This window comes from Pseudopodoces humilis, chromosome 10, assembly GCF_049639895.1.
Source record: "Pseudopodoces humilis isolate 2021_Gansu_Grassland_sample_001 chromosome 10, ASM4963989v1, whole genome shotgun sequence".
Taxonomy (NCBI): Eukaryota; Metazoa; Chordata; class Aves; order Passeriformes; family Paridae; genus Pseudopodoces; species Pseudopodoces humilis.
In genome coordinates, this window is record NC_142209.1 from 9653636 (window position 1) to 9672230 (window position 18595).

The following is an 18595-nucleotide window of genomic DNA, read 5'->3' on the forward strand; positions in this document are numbered from 1 at the left end:
AAAATTGTGATTTAACAGATCCTTTATTGCTATAATTTGTTTGCATCTAGAAACTGAAGCAGGGCCCTCACCATGTTGAACAGTTTATGAATGCTTAGAATTAAAACTCGGAATGCCCAGAGCTTGGAGATGTACTGCTGATTGCAGCACATCAAGGATGTGAAAAAAAAATTTCCCTGCCACAAAAAACCCCACCCTTGTAATAAGCAAGACAGATCCATGAGGGGAAGAGAGGAGGCAAAGTGGTTTGTGGTTGAGGCACAGAGCACAGAGCAGGTCATTCTGTCTCCTGTCACAGCACAGTGCCCTGGGCAGGCTGCCTCGACACATAATTAACTACTACATCTTTCCAGTGCCCTTGCAGAGACTGGCCCAAAGAGCCTGAATTAAGTCCTTTGCTGATTCCAGTGCTGACCCAGCTTGCTTAAACCTTCTTGAGTATCTCTGTGCTATGTTCCAGCCCACTTGTTTTCCTTCTGAGAATCCATAAAAGTTGCCTCTGTTTTAAAAAATTATTCCCGGAAGGAAGGCTTGATCTGGAGCCAGGATGGTATAAAGTTCCCTTTCTGAAGACCAGAACAGACAAGAGAAAGACAACTGCTCACCAAAGTCCTGGTAAAGACTGTGGACAGTGCTATTGATCACAAAGACTTGTGGGGATCTGGAGGACAGCCTAAGCTTTGCTGCAGGGGACTCTCCTGGGCAGGGAGATCCATCCATCACAGACTTCCACTGGACCATCCATCCAGGCTTCCCAAAGCAAGAGAAATACCACGGAAGAGAAACATACAGCACATAATCAAAAGATGGATCTTAAGTACTTCCAAGCTTGTTTTTACCACACTGAAAACTATGACAATAACTACAAGAAACTGCTTCTGGAATTTATATCCTTTTCATTACAGAATTTTCAGAATTATTGTTTGGGCAGCTAACAAATATATTATGGAGGATTTTCCCCTTGGAGTTATTTTCATGTTAAAAATGCAAATGCAAGACAACACAAATGAAAATGGGAAAAACTGAGGTGTCACTGTGCTAGCTTCATTCTGGGCTTAGACTACATTTTAGCCTCTTCAATCACTTTGGAAATACCCAGTTCTGATCTGAAGTGATTATTATGGCTGGGCTGTTACACCAAGTTTTTCAGGTAGCCTGGAGTGCTGACAGGTATGTAAGAGTGGATTTCACAGGCAGTAAAAATCAAAATTACTTAAATCTTTAAAAGGATTTTTAGTTAAACAGACTAAATGATAGTTTTGAGGAAGGTAAACTTGGGCCACAGATTTCAGGGTTTTTTTCCAGTTTAAAACTCAGGAACCAGTAGCAGGAATGATTGTTCCTCTTCATGGTAGCATGAACCTCTTTCAATCATCCTCATTTTCTGCCTTATTGAGAATTTATTTTCTATAATTTACATAACTAATTTTAATTTTAGAAATGTTTGAGAAATATATATGTAATATGCTGTAGCTACTCCTACTTTTCATTCCCAATAGCCAGGAAACGGAGTTTGGCAACCTGCTTATGACCTATATGCAGGTTTTTGCCAGTGGCAGCTTGAGGTGAGATGCATGGGATATTTCGTTTTGGGAAGGTGAATTGTTGAAGTCCGAATAAAAACATATGTTTAGATCTATTTCTGTGATCTAAATGCAATATTTTAAATAACAAAATCCTAAATAATTTTCTATTTAGAAAATACTAATTAATTAATTAATCCTAATTAATTTCCTTTATTCTTCAGTGATCCATATGTAGATTATTTCAGTATAGGTAGACTGGAAAAACACTCTGGAGACAAGCTCTAAGAAAGCATAAGTATTCAACTTTCCTAAAATTTGGCTCGAGCTGTTTAGTGTCTGATATGCAAAATGACAAATGGAAACAAAGACTAAAGGGAGTGCAATTGAATCCTGCTCAGATTCAGTAGGAAGATATGACTTGTGTACCACCTATTTCCTGCACAAATCCTTAAAAAGTGATAAACTGAAATTCCAGATACAATTAAACTTTACCTAAACTTTGATACAGGATGTAATGACCACACTTTGTGTATGCTATGTACTGTCCTGGAAATCTGTAGGCTATTTTATCTGTTGGCATGATCTAGATGAATAACATAAACAAGTAACTATATTTTCTTTTTTAAAGCCCTAATGGTAGTGTTACAATTTGTTTCATATTTCTTAAATCTTCTACATGCCTGGGAAAAAAAAATAGTACTCTTTGATTTAACAATGACATATTAGAAACCAAAGCATGTGAAACATACTGGTGTTTTGCAAAAATAATTCTCCTGAAAGTTACTCTGTGCTTATGCTGTCGTCAGTGCTAGGAAATTATACTTTCTTCTTTGTCTATGCAATTTCTACACTGAGGTTTTATTTTCTTTCTTCTCTGCATTTTGCACTCATTTTCATATATCTGTCACTGGAGCATTAAAAAATCATAAAAAAGCTTGGTGTTATAAAAGTCCTGACAGCACATTTTCAGCTTACTTTATTTTTTTTCTTGTTCAATTCACAATCAATGTTTGGCAACATCAAAGACTGTAGAAGAAAGTTCTTTTTTTTTTTATCTAGACATTTTATTTAGCATGTTTTTAACAACTACTTGATAGCAGCCTCCTTTCCCCCTTGTTCTCCCACTGCAACCCCCAAAATGTGTCAAGTTTCTTCTAAAGAAGAACAGGAAATGATTGGGTTGTTGTCTGCAAGGTTCCTCCCAACCATACAAACTCTAGGCTGGAAAGGCACCTCCTAAGTTCGTGTTTTGGGCACTACAGCTCAAAGTGATGTTCATGTGATGACTAAACATCACATTAAAAGTAATTAGGCTTTTTGCCTGACTGTTCCTTTGGGAATAACTGGAGACTATCACGTCTCAGCAAAGAGGCCACACGGTTAACTCTGCTCTGGCTGACCAAAAGGACACAGCTGACATGTTTACATGTAGTAGGTGCAATGTTTCTAGAAACATCTATGCATAGATCAGTCTCTGTTCTAGAAAATGAGTGAGAAGCTCATGGAGAGGAAAAACAGAATTTGAAAAAAGTATCTGATTTAATAACGACATACAAATTTAAGAATCTGAACTCCTTTATACTTGCCTAATCTTGGGCAACACCAAGCCTTTAGTCAGGTGGGTAAGACTATGAACCTTGCTCCTGCCTCTCCTATTTCATGTGGATTACAGTGCAGGAACATGTCTCCTGTATGGATAATCAATCACGGTCCTTGTCAGGAAGACGTGCAGGAAGAAAAAGCATCCCTGTGAGTCCTCTGTTCATGTGTGCAGCCTTTTACTCTTCACAGTGGCAGAACACACTGAGGACTTACCTGGCTGAGAGAAGAACCCAGTGGAGTTCAGAAGAGCCCTGCAAGTGTTTTCAGGGCTCAGTCAACACCTGGACAAGATGTTTTTCAGGATGCTATTCACTAGCCCCATAAGTCTTTCTAATTTGATGTTATTTGAAGTGAATTGTGTGTAAGTAATGTTAATTATGCAATAGGTTTTGAAGAATATGTTTTGATTGTACAGTGGAAATGTCAGCCCCATTAACAATCATTATTACCTGTCAGAAAGCAGAAGCAGCTTTGAATGAATGCTAATTTTTTATTCTTGTATCTGTGCAGATGCATACCAATGTTTCCTATATGTTTTGTTTATTTGTATCCTGATCATTACACCAACCTCTCTCTCTCTCCAAGTTTTCTCTCTTTGGACTGAGTCTGGAATAGAAGGAAGGAGGCTCGAACTTCAGGCCTCCTGTGAGTCAGCTTGTATTAAATGTGTTTTTGAAACAAAGGTTTCAGTTCTCAAAAAGTGCTTAATCTGCTGAAGTGTTTCCAAACCTTGCTCCCAGCAGTCTCTGGAATTTATTGTCTGTGGAAATGGTTCAGGAGTATTGGACTGGGTTTTTGGAAGAAGCATTCCAAATGGAAGAAACTTGTTCTGTTTCACTTTGTTTCAGTAACAGAAAATCTGTACGAGAAGGAAATGTAGAAGGGCATTGGAGGGAACAACAATATTTCTGTTGCATCCCACACTTTTTCAAAACAGCGATATTTTATTAAAGGCTATGTACACAGTCCTTTACACTGACAATTAGGATCTACTCAGGTTGATCAGATTTTCAGCCCAAGATCGTGTCCTCCTTTCATTCTATTCTTGCAGAAGACCTTAAAAGCTGAACATGAAGATGGTTCCTTCACCCCTATAATACTGTTATTAAATTACCTACGTAGCTTAAATTTGCAATAAGTATTACTGGGAGACTGGGCATTTTCTGTGCAATATTTTCTTCTGAATTTATGACTTGTTCTCACTTCTGGGAAATATTGACAATAGAAAAGTCTTTTTCTGGGCAAATTAATGTAACCTGCTTGATTCCTCTGGGTTTCTATTCTTTGATATTTTCTTAATTAAGGTTTGATCCATAGATCAAAACTCATATTTTAGTAATTTAATAGGCTACAATAATTACATTTGTCAATCTAACATTTTTTGAATATGTAACTGGCAATCTTTATGAAATTAGATGGACTAAGGACTCACAGTTTGAACATGAGTGAACAGCAGGGGACAGTCAGTGTACCTGTATAGATTTTATCCACCAGCTTGGTGTGTAATTGAAATGACTATTTTATTAGGAAAAAGGTGAAAAGTGAGCAACACCAGGAGCAGGAAAATCAATGTTGGCTTGTTCTGACTTCCTGTAAATTGGATATTCTGGAACAAAGTTTTCATTCATACATATTTTCTTGTACTTTTTTAGGGAAGAGCAGTCCATGAAGCCTCCACATTCAATTTTAGCTGTCATGTCATGCCAGCTGAAGCAGTAGTTTGTGGAGTACTTGGAACAAAACTATTATTCCATTTTTCAATTCCAAAGGAAACCCACCAGATTTCCATTTTTCCTTGCATAAGGTAGGATTAAAAGAATAAACCAGAGATGGGGGAGCTTGGTTAGCTAAAAGAAACAAAGGCACTAGGACTGGGTCTTGAGTGTGTTGGATCATTGATGGGATGAAGTTTATAGAACAAGAAATGGTACATTTCTAGATATTTAATGAGAATATTTAGTAAGAATATATATGCTCTTATTTTTGTATGCATATTGTAAAGTAAGTATTTAACTTCTAAGTAAGTTTGTATGTGTAGGTTTATCTGAAACACTGCAGATGTAGGAGCATTATGCTACATTAAATCTGCTATAAGTAAATAACAGGAACACCCTAACTGACAGGTTCAGTTTGCTGGTAGTAAACTGGAGTGCCCTGTTCCAATGAAGTGTCATTAAATGCTGCTGTAACCCATTATCAAGATTGTGAATGGACTGTATGTATGGATTATGTGTCCTTGAAGTATCTCATATGCTTGGAGCAAACCAAGCGTATTTTTCAGTACACTGAGTGCAAAATGCTTGTAGGAGAGTGATTAACACTGTTCCTTAGTGAGACCACACAAAAAAGGGGGACATTACTCCCACATATAGCCTTGAGAGTCTCTAAAGCTTAGGGCAGATGCAGAGATGATACAAAGTTTTCAATGTTTCAGATGAGAAATGTAGAACAAATTTTTTTTTAAGAATCTAAAAGACTAGACTTCTAAACATTAAAGTACTGCCTCATTAAGCAGATGCTGTTTTTCAAAATTACAATCCAATTGCATAAGCTTCAGATCTAAAAATGACTGATGGAAGATGTGTGCTAAACATCAAATTATTGGGGTTTTTTTCCCACTGCTATATTACTTGGAGTAATTGTAGAGGAATAAATAATTAAAACAGAAAGCATGATGTTAGGTGGAAATTAAGTTTTAAAGGAAAATTGGGGTCACAGAGAAATAAACAAAAATTTCCCTCAGCTTTAATGAGCCAAGATTCCACTTTTGCAATTTAAGGTCTTGTTTTCAGTATCCTTGACCTGAAAAAACACTTTTGATGTATTTGCTTCTGATTTGTTAATTTCTACTGAACATATAATACTTTATATATATATATATATATATACACCCACAGATGCATACGCATAATGCACCCAAAACCTGCAATGTTCTGGAAGGTACATAAATCACATAAAATATGTGAATAGTGTCGTCCTCTATAAATCAGCTCCTTGATGCTATTTTGTCTTTATATACTCACACATTGGAGACCTCTGTGGATGAAATCAGGTATGTGGGGTCAATATTGCTTCTCTTTAAAGTAAGTCTGGATTCATAACAGCAGTGATTCTGTAGAAGAGTTCCAGAACTCTGCTATCATTTTAAGAATGCAGTTCTTTTCTCTATGTTCATTCAAGAATGTATATATGTTTGCAAGAAAGGTCAAAAAAATGTTTCCTGCTGAAGCCGTCTTTCACTCTTAGAAAAAAATTCTGCAGTGAAACTGAGCAGTTTGCCCATTGATGCTTCATCTGATAAGCTGTTGTGAACACATTTTGAAAGAGAACATAAAATAATACCCTTACATTGGCCTTTTAATTAACTATTAATAATAAGACTGCACTGTTTTAGAGTCCAGCTAGAGTTTCTCAGTGGATGATGTGCCAGGGTGATTGCCAGCTATTACAGTGTACTCAGGAGCACCCTTCACCAAAAGCTTGGTGAACAGAATGACAGAAATATTTTGAATAGTATATGCACTATGAAAAAAAAAAAAGATTAAAATGTAGGCAGAGACTGAAGATATGCAAACTGTAAGGCAGGCATTGATCTTAAACACATTATTTTATGGGTTTTTTTTTTAAATGTACATTTTTTGGCAAATCAAAACCTGTTGAATGGAGGCACTCTGTTTCCTTAATGCTACATATTCAAATAAGATCTGGCTTTATCTTAATCAGAATGACTGAGAAAAGGCAACATTTTTGCTGCTACTCTGTGGGCATGGTACAGTGGGGTTAATTTATTTATTTCCATTTCACAAAAGAAAAGGGGCTCTAATAATTGCATAAATGAATAGGGAAGCTTCTGGATTGGTTGTGTGTCTCAGTGGCTGTACAGGATTATCCTTCACATTCTGCTTTACAACGATAGTCAAACAAGCAGCCACGAGCCACCAGATAAAAAATGTATTTCTGTTTTTTGCTTAGAAAAGGAATTAAGTAATTTCCCCATGCTGTAAGAACTGTGACACTGAAAGAAAGGGGTGAATTCCATGCACCAAGACTGGTGGTAATACAGACCTTTGCAAGAAGTTATGTAAGCTAGATGACTGCAGCACAAAAGTTAGTATCATATTAATTGCAAGTGAATAATTTGAATTATTTCCTTGTCTTCTCTAGAGTGCTTGAATATTCCCAAATAAATAATGAGCTTTGAAAGATATTCATCTCCCCAAGAGACACAAGTTTCTGTAAACTTGACTTAAAGAAGTATTGCTGCAGGCAATGAAATCTATATAAGCAAACAAAGCCCAGGAGATAGGCTGCCTTCTGGCAGACGATTAGAAAACATTTCTTTAGCAACTTGCTACATTCTTCAAAATAATAACCACTATTATTTTTAAATGGAAATCTTTTCTGTTTGAAGTAGTACTTTAAAAAGCCTCAGGATCAGAGCACACCAGAGTAAGTCTTATCACTAGTCCTGCTGAATGTGCCTGCACTAGGGCTTATAGAACAGAACCAGCCATCTGAGCTTGAACATGTGGGTTAGTTTTTTTGTTTGTTTGGGGCCTTTTGGGAGGGAAGGTGGGGTTGTACGTGGATATTTTCTATAAACTCTGGCCAATCTGGTCTCTGAACATCTGGGAGACTTCAGAGCTTCTCTCTGCTTCAGACCCTTTTGTTCAATGGTCTTTTTTATTAAAGGCCCTGCAAATGGATTTGGAGGCAAATTCTCCAAACTCTGTGGAAAACATATGAGGATCTATTGCAGCACTCTCCTACAGTGTTAACTTGAAAAGAAAACTGGATGCAACTTTTCATCTAGAATTCTATTACCATGGTACAATGCCCACCTCTAAGAAGAGCTCTAAATATGTTATATGAAAAATCCTGTTTTATTATTGGAACTAATTTCACCATTCAGTGGAGAGAAAGTCTGGACATCAGAAGAGGTCAGGCTGTGGTGAAGCAAGAGGTTTTATGCATGCTGCCCTGCTAGCTCAAAGTCCACTGACAACTTCCAGTGGGTCTTACTTGGGGATTTAAAAATGTTTGTTTTCCTAATAAACCATCCAAACTTGTGAACTGGACATCTGATCTCTAAAAATGTATTTTCCTCCACCCACAAACCCAATTATGCACTTTCCACTAAACAGCTACCTACTTCCAACATTCAATGGTGTACAGGGTGAGGAATGTGCCTCTGACATGTACCATATAAGATCTATGGGCAAAATTAAGGTTTCTTCAGGCAAAACTAAAAAATAGAGGATGGCATAAAATCTAACAGTACTTAGTTACAAACACATTAAGAAATTACTTGGCAGACTGTTAACATCAGCTACTAAAATAATTATTCAACATGAGAGAAACATGTTACAGTTATATTTAACATTGGTTTGTCAGAACTTCCTAATTTATTAAGTTCAGTGACAATGCCTTTAAGAATAATATGATAAAAGAGTATGGTACCATGAAATATAGCAAGAGACAGCTTTAACCAGCTATTTCTGTTTACTTTAGATGAGCCACTGCAAAGTCTTTGCTATGCTTGTTACTAATTGCAGTGATTTAAAAAGACTTCCACTTCGGTGCTGTACTCTTGGGATAGGGAGTACAGTAACTTCAGGATTGAGTTCTAGACATCTCCTTTTGTAAATCTATTTTGAAATGAGTTATATGGGGAAACCTTCAGAAATCCTATAATGTTTTTGATGTGAAGTCCTGAAATCTTTTTTCGTGGGAGTTTCTATTGTAGCACCAACACAGTGACACTGCTGAGCTACAGAGATGTAAGAACTTGTCCTGCACATTAGATATCACTATAAAGTAAAAGCAGAAGAATGTGCTGCAATTATAAATAACATCTTAGACATGACACAAGGGCTATGTATTTATTTTCAACACAGCAAGGAATGCAAATGAATTTCTGCTAGCAACTGGTATTCTAAAGTATTAAGTTTTCTTCCTAGATGATGTTTTCCCATTATGTCTCATTATTTCAGTCAGCATTTATGCTTTTATGCCTTTTCCTTTTTTTTGAGGAGATATTCTACCAAAAATAAATAATTAAACCACAGATGAACTGTCAAAAGGGAACATTCATATTTTAACGCAACATTAACATTTTGGTAATTAACATGGCAGTTAATGCTTTTAGCAGATGTAACAACATTAGACTTGTAAATTTTAATTAAAGTTAATAGTTCACGATAGCTGTAGGGATCAGGCATCCTCTCTGGATACTGAAAACATGTCTAATGTGATTAGAAATACTAATTGAAGAAAAAAGGACTGCTATAGTAATGACTGTATTTCTTTATCCTACTAAATTATTACAAACCTGCAGGAACTTTTAAAAATATATTTGTAGGAAAAAGCTTGAAGAGTCAAATGCTTCCCTTGAAGAAATTGAAAGGGGTCAAAAGAACATTGCAGACATTTCCTGTGTGTTAGAAGATGGAAAATCATTAATTGAAAGCCATTGCTCCTTCCTTATCCTCCTGAGATCATATTCCCAAGAAATACTATAAAGTTATTTGGTTACATTTCACAACCTTTTTGGATTTAATTAGGAACTAATGTGTTAGTTTTAATTCCCTCAGAGGCTTTGAATTCCAAAAGCAGGCAGAGAAACAGGACTGGCACTGGGAACTATGACTCAAGTGGACATCTCTTGGTTTTAGTGCAAGTTAAGAGACTGGTAGTGAGTCCTTTTCATGGCCTGCTGATACATGAAACATTTTAATAAGCACAGGGAAAGGATTAGTTTTATTAAGAGTAATTACAAACTACTAGCCACCTATAAAATGCACCCCCATTTTATTGTAAAATGCCAACAATATTTATTTCACTTGTTCTGTGCATTTTTCTTGTCCCAAGTTGGCTCTAAAGTCAGTAGAAAAATTCTATAGTCCCCATTCTAGCAAAATTGCCACTGAAAATCATGTTCTAAGGTTTCAGCTAATAAAGGATGAACACTGGAACTAAGTTTGCTTTTTTTGACAGACAATAGTTATTTTTAGGATAAATGCAGTTATTCCCCACTCATGCCGTTAGCTCCATTTCTGTCAACACCCTTCCAACATCTCCATAAATTATTATTCATTTGCATTGCTGCACAGGCATAGGCTCCATTCTACCAGGCAAAGTGCAAAGACATGGTGAAAGACAATTCTTATTTGGAAGAAATGCACTCTAACCAGTTGTGACACAGGCTGAGAGAAAGGATGCTAACAGCAAATGCTAGTTTATCTTCATTTTGTTTCTATCTGAAAGGCTGGAACAAGAGTTTAGGAAAATTGGTCAAGCTTATATGGAAAGAATTAATAAAGTGATTTGAATTAAATTTGTCAAGTAACGATGGAATTGAGAACATATTGGTCAAAGTCATACGGCAAAGTGCCTATGTGCCATGTCTGTACTTTTTTGTCTCGTGCCAGGACAAAATGTGAACTCTAAATGGTGTTTAACTAATCATGAGCCTCAGGCTGCCTTTCTCCAAAGGTATATATTCTATTGAGTTCAGGTAAGAAGACCCAAACTGTGTATTTAGAATAGCTGCAAGGTGTATATGCATGTGGATAACACAATACATCTGAATATGCACCTCCACGAGGTCTATGGCTTCACTGACTTGTGTGCTAAATAGACAAGAAATGCATTTATCTTACCTATCACTTTCCCCTAAAAAATTCCAGTATGTTTAACAAAATTCTAAATCTTACCTGTGTTACTATGTAACATAAGGTGCTTGACACCCCAGAGTTTCAACACTGGGGGTACAATGATGTGGATGTCTGATTTATCCAGGGATTCAGTCAGGTGGGAGAGGAAAATTAAAGGTATGGTTAAAGTTTCAGTAATTTTTTTAGACACCACATCCTCATTTCCAAGGCACCACTGAAGCCAATGGGATTCTGCATATGGATCCATACGCATGGATATTTACTTTAGTTAGCTTAAAATTTAATAGCCGTGAATTTTCATTCATAATACTGCATTTTTGTTTTGTAGTATTATAGTAATAATGTCTCCAGCATAACACAATTGCTAGCAGCTATAACTTACTGAAGGAAGGGATAAACTTGACTAAATTTTCTTTTTTCTTTATTAAAATTCTCAGATCCAACAGCTAAGGCCCACGTCTTCAGCTGTGTAAATCAGCATGACTCCACTGAAGTGAGAGCAGCTACGCCAACTTACACTGGGTAAGAGTCTGAACTTCAGTGACACCAGATACGCAGTTTACAGGTTTTATTGCCAAGTACATGTTTATAGACTTGAAGGCAGTTTCTAATCCTGTGTCATAAAGTAAACACTATCACCTTGGACAAACAGACAGAACGATTGTTTGGAAGCTGAAAGTCTAACCCACTTCTTTTAAGAGTTTCTTTTAGATGAATATGTTTCTGTGGAAGAACTTCATGCATGAAGGACCCTTACCAGACAGAAGTTAGATAGCTTCTACCATTGGCAAAATAAACTAATATTCAGATTCTGGCATTCAGAGCAGGGTAATCAGCTTAGGAGGTGAAAAATTGAAAAATACATAAAGGGAATTCCTTGCCATCACTGATTAGTCACATAGTTCATTGCACATAGTTACTGAAACTGTTACATTTGTAATGTTTAAAATGGTTTGGACCTTTAGATAACCGTAAAGGATGACTTAGCAAAAAAACCCCAACAAATCTTGAGAAGAAAAGTTTGGGGTTTATGATAAATACTTGTTAAGCAGAAGGAACAGAGATAAGACATAATGCAAATGTGTATGTCTGTTGCTGGTTCTTGAACAGTCATTGCCCTCATGTGTGAATGGTAGAACTATCCCTAAACTGCATTTGAACAAGCTGGGTACTCTATTACTGACATTGCTAAAATGAAGGGGCGTAGTTCTGCCCTCAAAGAACACGGGGACATGCTGAGGGAAAATGTGGATAGACTGGGACATAAAAAACCTGAAGCCTGGTCAAAAGGCTGCAGTGGACTGGGAGTCTGAAAAGACAGATCAGCCTGTGCTCAATTAACTTTGCACCAAAATAAATAGTTTTATTTATTACCAGTAAGGTAGGTTAGGCTAACTGTGCTCACTACAGGAAATATACAAATATTTTCTTCCTTCAGTTAAACAATAACACATGTATTACGATAATACATCAAAATAGCAGTGTGCTAGAGCAAAGAAATACATTGAAAAAAACACCTGTATTTAACTGTGATTATGTATATAGAACCAAATTTTAGGAAAAAGTATTGCACAGTACTCAATATAGCTCACTACTGATCCTTTCTTTGTATTGCAATGCAGCTTAATTTCTTTAAGCAATTTTAGTGAAGATTTGTTGAGAAGTTTTACTGAAATACAGGAATCTCCTATTATCCAAGCTCCCTGTTTCCACATACCTTTTCCAAAAACTCTCACAGGTTTCTGTGGTATAAAGGGTTTCCCTGTAGGAACCTCTCATAATATCCACATAAGCAAACAGATTTTCTATACTGCAGGCTTCCTGCTTCTGATGTGTTTGGAAGAGGTTTTACAATACAGTTTTATACCATTACTAACATTTTCCTTCAAATGCTTTTGGTCTGCCTTTTACAGTTTTACATGCAGCTTGCCAGAAGTTTTGCTATTTTCTGTTTTTCCCATCCAAACACCCTTTTTTTAGGAGTTCCTTTTCCTTTTTAATAATATCTTTTACTGTCATGTAGAGCTCTGCTAGTCTTGGAGAACCTCTAACTGGCTTTGACAGATAATAGATGATAGATACTCAGAAACTCTAATACAGCTAATTTCGTTGTAATTTACTTTTAACAAACTTCCTTGATTTTATGTAATCCTCTTTTCAACATTCACTGTTTCTATGGTAAGTTTACTTGGCCTTCTCACTTTTACAAGGTTTTTGAATTTGAATATACTATGAGCAAAATTCTAAAACCTTTCTTTGATACAGAAATTCAGAAGAAGGCCTGGTGCCCTGCTTGATACAAACCAGGAGTTCTCCAAGCTCTCCTGGATTGCTCCATTTAATGATTTATGTTGTCTAAAAGCTTGAGTTCTGCATAAAGCCCTATAATAATATTTATCCAGTGCAAATATAATGGAGATCTCTTTACTCCTGCCTTCACAGCCTTTCTTGTTTCCCCATCCATGTCACAGGCAGCTATACTAGCCTTTGTGCTGTTAGTAACAAAGAACCAGGAGAGAAGGAGACTTTTCAGGCTTCAAGGACTTAGGGCAGAGCAGTTGCTCCTTTTGATTAATTTCTTGTATTTTATTGATTTGAAGAACCTGAAGAATTGTTAACCAGTGAGCTGTTATGTTATGCTCCTATCTCTGTGACCTCGAACATGACATCTATCCCCATCCTCCACTATCCTAGTGAGCTTTTCTGCCTGGAAGTTTTAAAGTTTTCAAATCTATTTTTCCCAAGTCTTCAGTTTATTCTGTTAATGAACATCTCAAGAGTCTCCAGCTGTAGAGAGCCCTGGACAACAGTGGAAGCAAGTTAGGAACCATCCAGGGAGTTGGGCTAAATGTTTGAATTCCTGATTATTTTCATGTTGTTACCTAACACTGCTTTCAAGTCTAACATCTTAGTCCTGACAAAGGACACTGTTTTCAGAGACAATCCAAGTATCACACTGCCATTCCAAATAATATACTTGCTCATCATTTGGTATTTTTTATATTCTTGAACCCTGATTATATTTATAGGTTATGTATAGTCACAGATTTCAATGATCAGAAAAAGACTGGTGCAGCTTTCTTAAATCAATGCTGAAACGTAAATAGATTGATAATAGCCTGGCTAATGAAGCATAGCATCCACTGACAAACAGTGAGGTCCTTGTTCCTTCTGTCTCTGGCCTGCTCAATTCCAGGTGTAAAGCATTTGCTGCCAACACCTTCAGAAGTTGGTAAGATTTAGGGATCAAGCCATGTTCTCCCTCACATATCCCTAATTCCAGCATGTCTCTGTCCATTTTCTCTAATCATTTGCTAGCTGGTTAGGCAGTGTCCCCTCTGGCTTCTGAGAGAAGCATTTGCCAGAGATAAGCCTGCTCCTTAACAATCCCTAAGGCTACTGGATCTTCTGGAGCCTCTTCTGCCTTTCTGATTCTGTTTGAAATAAAGTCTCCATTACAAGGAATATTAGACAAATTTATTTAACTGTAAATGTGCACTGAAAAGCAAAGAAAAACATCCTTCTATATATAAACATTTGTACAACCCAGCTCTGAAGAGGATCTTCTGTGGAAGATGTGTCACTTTGCAAATTTAAAACTAACAGGGACAGTGTAGTTACATTTATATGAAAGCCTGTTTGCCTGGTTGTAATGATGAACTAATTAACTATAGAATACTCTTCATTTTTAGGTTCTCTGTCTCCCAAGCACCAAGAACAAAATAGAAACAACCATGTTCTAAGAAGGATAAGGTTGTAATGCAGGAAAGAGAAGATGCTTCATCAACTGGTAGTATAAAGCTAAAGTAGCCACTGGATTCAGGTGACTAAAGAGAGAAGCCAAAATATTGAACCGTACAGAGAAATAACAGCATGGAGAAAATCAAAGAAAAAGAAGGAAAGTGAAAGAGCTGTGAGTATAAAAATAGGATGAAAGAAAAAAAAAAAATCAAATACAACCAGATTAAACAAAGGAAGACAATGAGAAACCTACCATAAAAAAAAGGCAAGTAAGCCCTGTGTATTCTCTTTTTATGCATGAATGTAGAGAAACCTTCAAATGCTACCTAAGTCTAGGTTATGAATTGCTCATTTTCTATCTAAGAAGAGTCTAGAAAATAGCAATAGCTGGGTATTATAGTACTATTGTCTTTATCTGGGAAAACATGAGACTCATGCATTTTATGGTCAGCTACATATCAAATAACAATCTCTCCTTTTTCCACCAAAGGTTTTGCAAATAGGTGACTACCTCACACAAGCCCATTTCTGGTTGAGGCTGAAGAGATTTTTAGAGATGAGAAAGTCAGTGGAATTGCCGAGTGTAATCCTTTAAACTAAGTTCTTAACACTGTACAGCAGATGTATCAAGTTTTCACCCTTTGGTGTGTGAACAAGAAAACGAGCCAGGGAATTCTTTTTCAAGGAACTGAATTTGCAAGATTGTTTATCCACCAAAAAAAAAAAAAAAATTCTCTTAATCACAATTCAAATTAATTCTTTTGGACTACCCTAAAGAAATACGAAATGCACATCAAAGGGGAAGGTCATAGGGAATGTCTGATACCACAGACTGGGTTGTCACATTGTCCCTGTATTTGGTCAATAGCATTGAATATCCTGATGCTAATACAGAGGAAATGTGCAGAATGATTAACAAATCAGAGAAATGAGAGCCAACAAAAATAATTTCCTTTCAAATTTCATTAGACTTTGTACTGCTAGAGACATTGCACATGTCTCAAAGCTGAAAAATTTTCCTCAAAAACAGATATAATTTTGTACACAGGGAAGCGAACAGACTTTTTCCAAACACACCAGCACATTTCCTACTTCTTTTGCAAGGCTTAAATCAAGTATCACTTTACCTGTTACAAGGGAAAAACTGCAGCAAAGCCTCCAACCTTTATGAGAACTTAAGTTTTCCTTTGGAAAAATCAAGTACACCTGATTCAAGACAATTTTAAATTACTGATTTCTCTTTTAAAAATTACTAGACTGCCTTTTACAGAGGGATTCTACACCTGAGGAAAAAGGTATTTGATCACAGTAATCCATAACTGTACTGGGGAAACTGGTCAGCTTTCATACTTTTCCCCCATCATTGGTTCTTCAGGCTTCTTTTCTGTGTAGGTAATTATCTTTGCCTCTATTGAACCAGGGCAAACTTTCAGGAACCTGAAAAACAGTAGTATTCTGGAATTCTGTATTTTTTATCTACTTTAACCCGGTGCTATTGCAAAACAGAAGCTGGTGAAACAGGACTCACCACGAGTCTGGTCTTTTTTGCTCCCGTCACTTTTATTTCTCCCAGTATAGCAAAAGGGAGTTTGTGTCACTTCCAGCTGACGTGTTCAGTTAATACCGAATACCTCGCGGACTGAGTACAAAATGAACAAATCTGACATGCTGCGTTTTCAAATGTGGCAGGGCCCAAGCCTCGGAGCAGTGCTGCTCAGAGCAGAAGGGCCAGTCCCTGCTCCGGAGGCCGGAGCTGGTGGTGTTCGCGCTCCCGGTTCGGCCCGGGGCAAGCGGCGCTTCCCGTGCCCTCTGAGTTACCTCAGTGCCCGGGCCCCGCTGTGCTCCATGGCACGAACAAGCTGGGATGGGCACTCCCTGTCTCACCGCACTTACAGCTCGGGCCGTTCCCAGAGAAGCTGCGAGTTCCCCACGCACAGGCACACCCTGCCGGCCGCGACCGACCGCGGCCACCCCGGCGGGCACCGCGCCTCCGACCGGGCGGGGGCAGTGGGGCGAGGCGGGGCCCAGCGACCGCCCCGCCCCATCCTCGGGAATGCCGGGATGTTTACGGTCCTGGCAGGAGCGGCGGGGGGCGGAGTACAGGTCGGGGCTGCCGCCGGTGCCCGCGCAGCCCGCCAGGAGCCCCGCTAGGCTCCCGCCGCCACTGCCGGCACGGCCCCGGGCTCGAGGCACAGGAGAAGCCGGGGACGAGCGGCGGCCGGTCCCGGTCTCCCGCGCCAGGAGCAGGCGGAGCCGGGCTGCCGGGTAAGCGGGGCGGCGGCGGGGCTGCTGGCGGGGGGGGGGCCGGGGGGTCCCGGGGTTCGAGCCGGCTCTGCCGGGGCGCTCCCCCCGCCGAGGGGGCTGCCGGCGGTCCCGCCTCCCGCCGCCGCCCATTGGCCGCGGGGCTGCGGCGCGCGGCTCCATTGGCCGCGGCGGCTGCCGCTCCGCCCGCCGCACGGGGAGGGAGTGGCGCGGAGCGAGAAAGTTTGTGCGCGGCGCTGGGGTGGGATGGCCGCGCGGGGGGGGGGAGTGGCCGCGGGCGGCGCCGCGCCCGGGGCACCGGCACCTGCCCCACGGCCGGAGAGGCGCCGAGCCGCCGCGTGCCGACAGGGCAAGCGGCCCCCTGAGCGCTGCGGTGGCGTTTCGCCCGGTGGCGGCTGTCGCGCTACCTCCGCTAAAGGAGCGGGCGGCCGGGGTCCCTGCCCGGCCACCTCGTCACCTCCGGCCTCAGCCTGCCTGCGGCCCCAGCCTGCCTGCGGGCCGGGCCGCCCCCCGTGCCTCTGCCGCGTCGGGCTCCTTGCGTGCCTGCCGCAGGCGGAGCTGCTTTCCGTGGTGTTCCTCGTCGTTTCCCCCTGGTTTCCTCCAGACTCCCGTGTCCTCTTCTCGCTTGGGAATGGGTGTCGGGCAGATGCTCCCGGGACAGCCCAGCCTGGGAGTTTCGCACGGTAGCGGGTGAAAAGCACCGTCACCGAGAGCCGCGGCCCTGCGGCTGCGAGGGGGGGCAGCCCCGTCCCGGCGGGTCCGGCGGCCTCGACCCCGGGGCTCCTCCCGCGGCCACCGCGTCCTCCTTCCCAGCCCCGGGGTGCGGGGCTTGGCCGCGAGGCTGGGGAGAGCTGAGGCCTGGTGGGACACGCTGGAAGTGAGGCATGCTCCGTCTGGGGACTGAGTGTCCCCTCCTTCACCTTACCGAGCATCCAGGCTCGGACATCCCAGTACCGACTTCCTTTCGGTGTCTATGCGAACTGAACCTGTGTGGTTTCATGGTTCAGAACGCTGTTCTTCGAGTGCAGTGTGCTTTGATTTGCTCTGCATTTTTTGAGGTGCATCATTATTGGAAAGGTAAAACCAAAGATAATAACCCTACTATCGATAAAAGATGATATGGGGATGTGTGGTCATTAATCACACAATTACTTAATTTTTCATATTAGAGAAAAACTTTCTAAATGTTTTTTTTCCCTTCTTGTACCAACTGAATGGTAACTTTTGTCACCTTTTGAAGTGATACAGGTGTTTCTTCAGATTGCAGTGTCATCACTTCTCAGCAAAGGTTGCATGCATGCACAGTAATTTCATGGAATGTACTGGATATATTTCCTAAATAAAGTTGTATTACAAGTCTGAGATGTAGAAATTGCATAAGATACACACTTTAGATTATTAGATCAGATGGTTAGATTCACAGATTGGCTAAATAAGGAAGAATGAAATTTAAAAGTTGTTTTTTTTTTCCAGGCTGTTTAAGAGGGAACTCAAGTGTTGCAGTGTTGTAGAAATGTTGTTATTTGAATTGTGGACTTGCACTGTCTTGAGAGAGATGAAGTGCAGTGGAAAACAGTCATTAATTCATGGCCTATGGAAAACACAGAGGAAGGAAAACTGTGTTGTGTTGAGGAAAGAGGGAGACTTACAAGCAAGTCTGGCAGCTTTAAAGTAAGAACTTAAAGCCATGTTTGTTATTTTTAAATTTTTTGGTACTGGAAGGAAGAGTAATATTAAGAGCACTTGTTCTTTAATTTCAAACCATGAAGACACTATATTTAGAAGTGT

The 18595-nt window shown here is 39.8% G+C and overlaps 1 protein-coding gene across 1 annotated transcript in view; it reads left to right on the plus strand.

Annotated features, from left to right (window-relative positions):
• The first annotated feature begins 16600 nt into the window (after positions 1-16600).
• NEK7 (NIMA related kinase 7) overlaps positions 16601-18595 on the plus strand; it is a 65946-nt gene continuing 63951 nt past the window's right edge. Inside the window, exon 1 of the mRNA XM_005520905.3 lies at positions 16601-16810. The gene's annotated coding sequence lies outside the window, so the exon portion shown is untranslated. The remainder of the gene's footprint in view (positions 16811-18595) is intronic.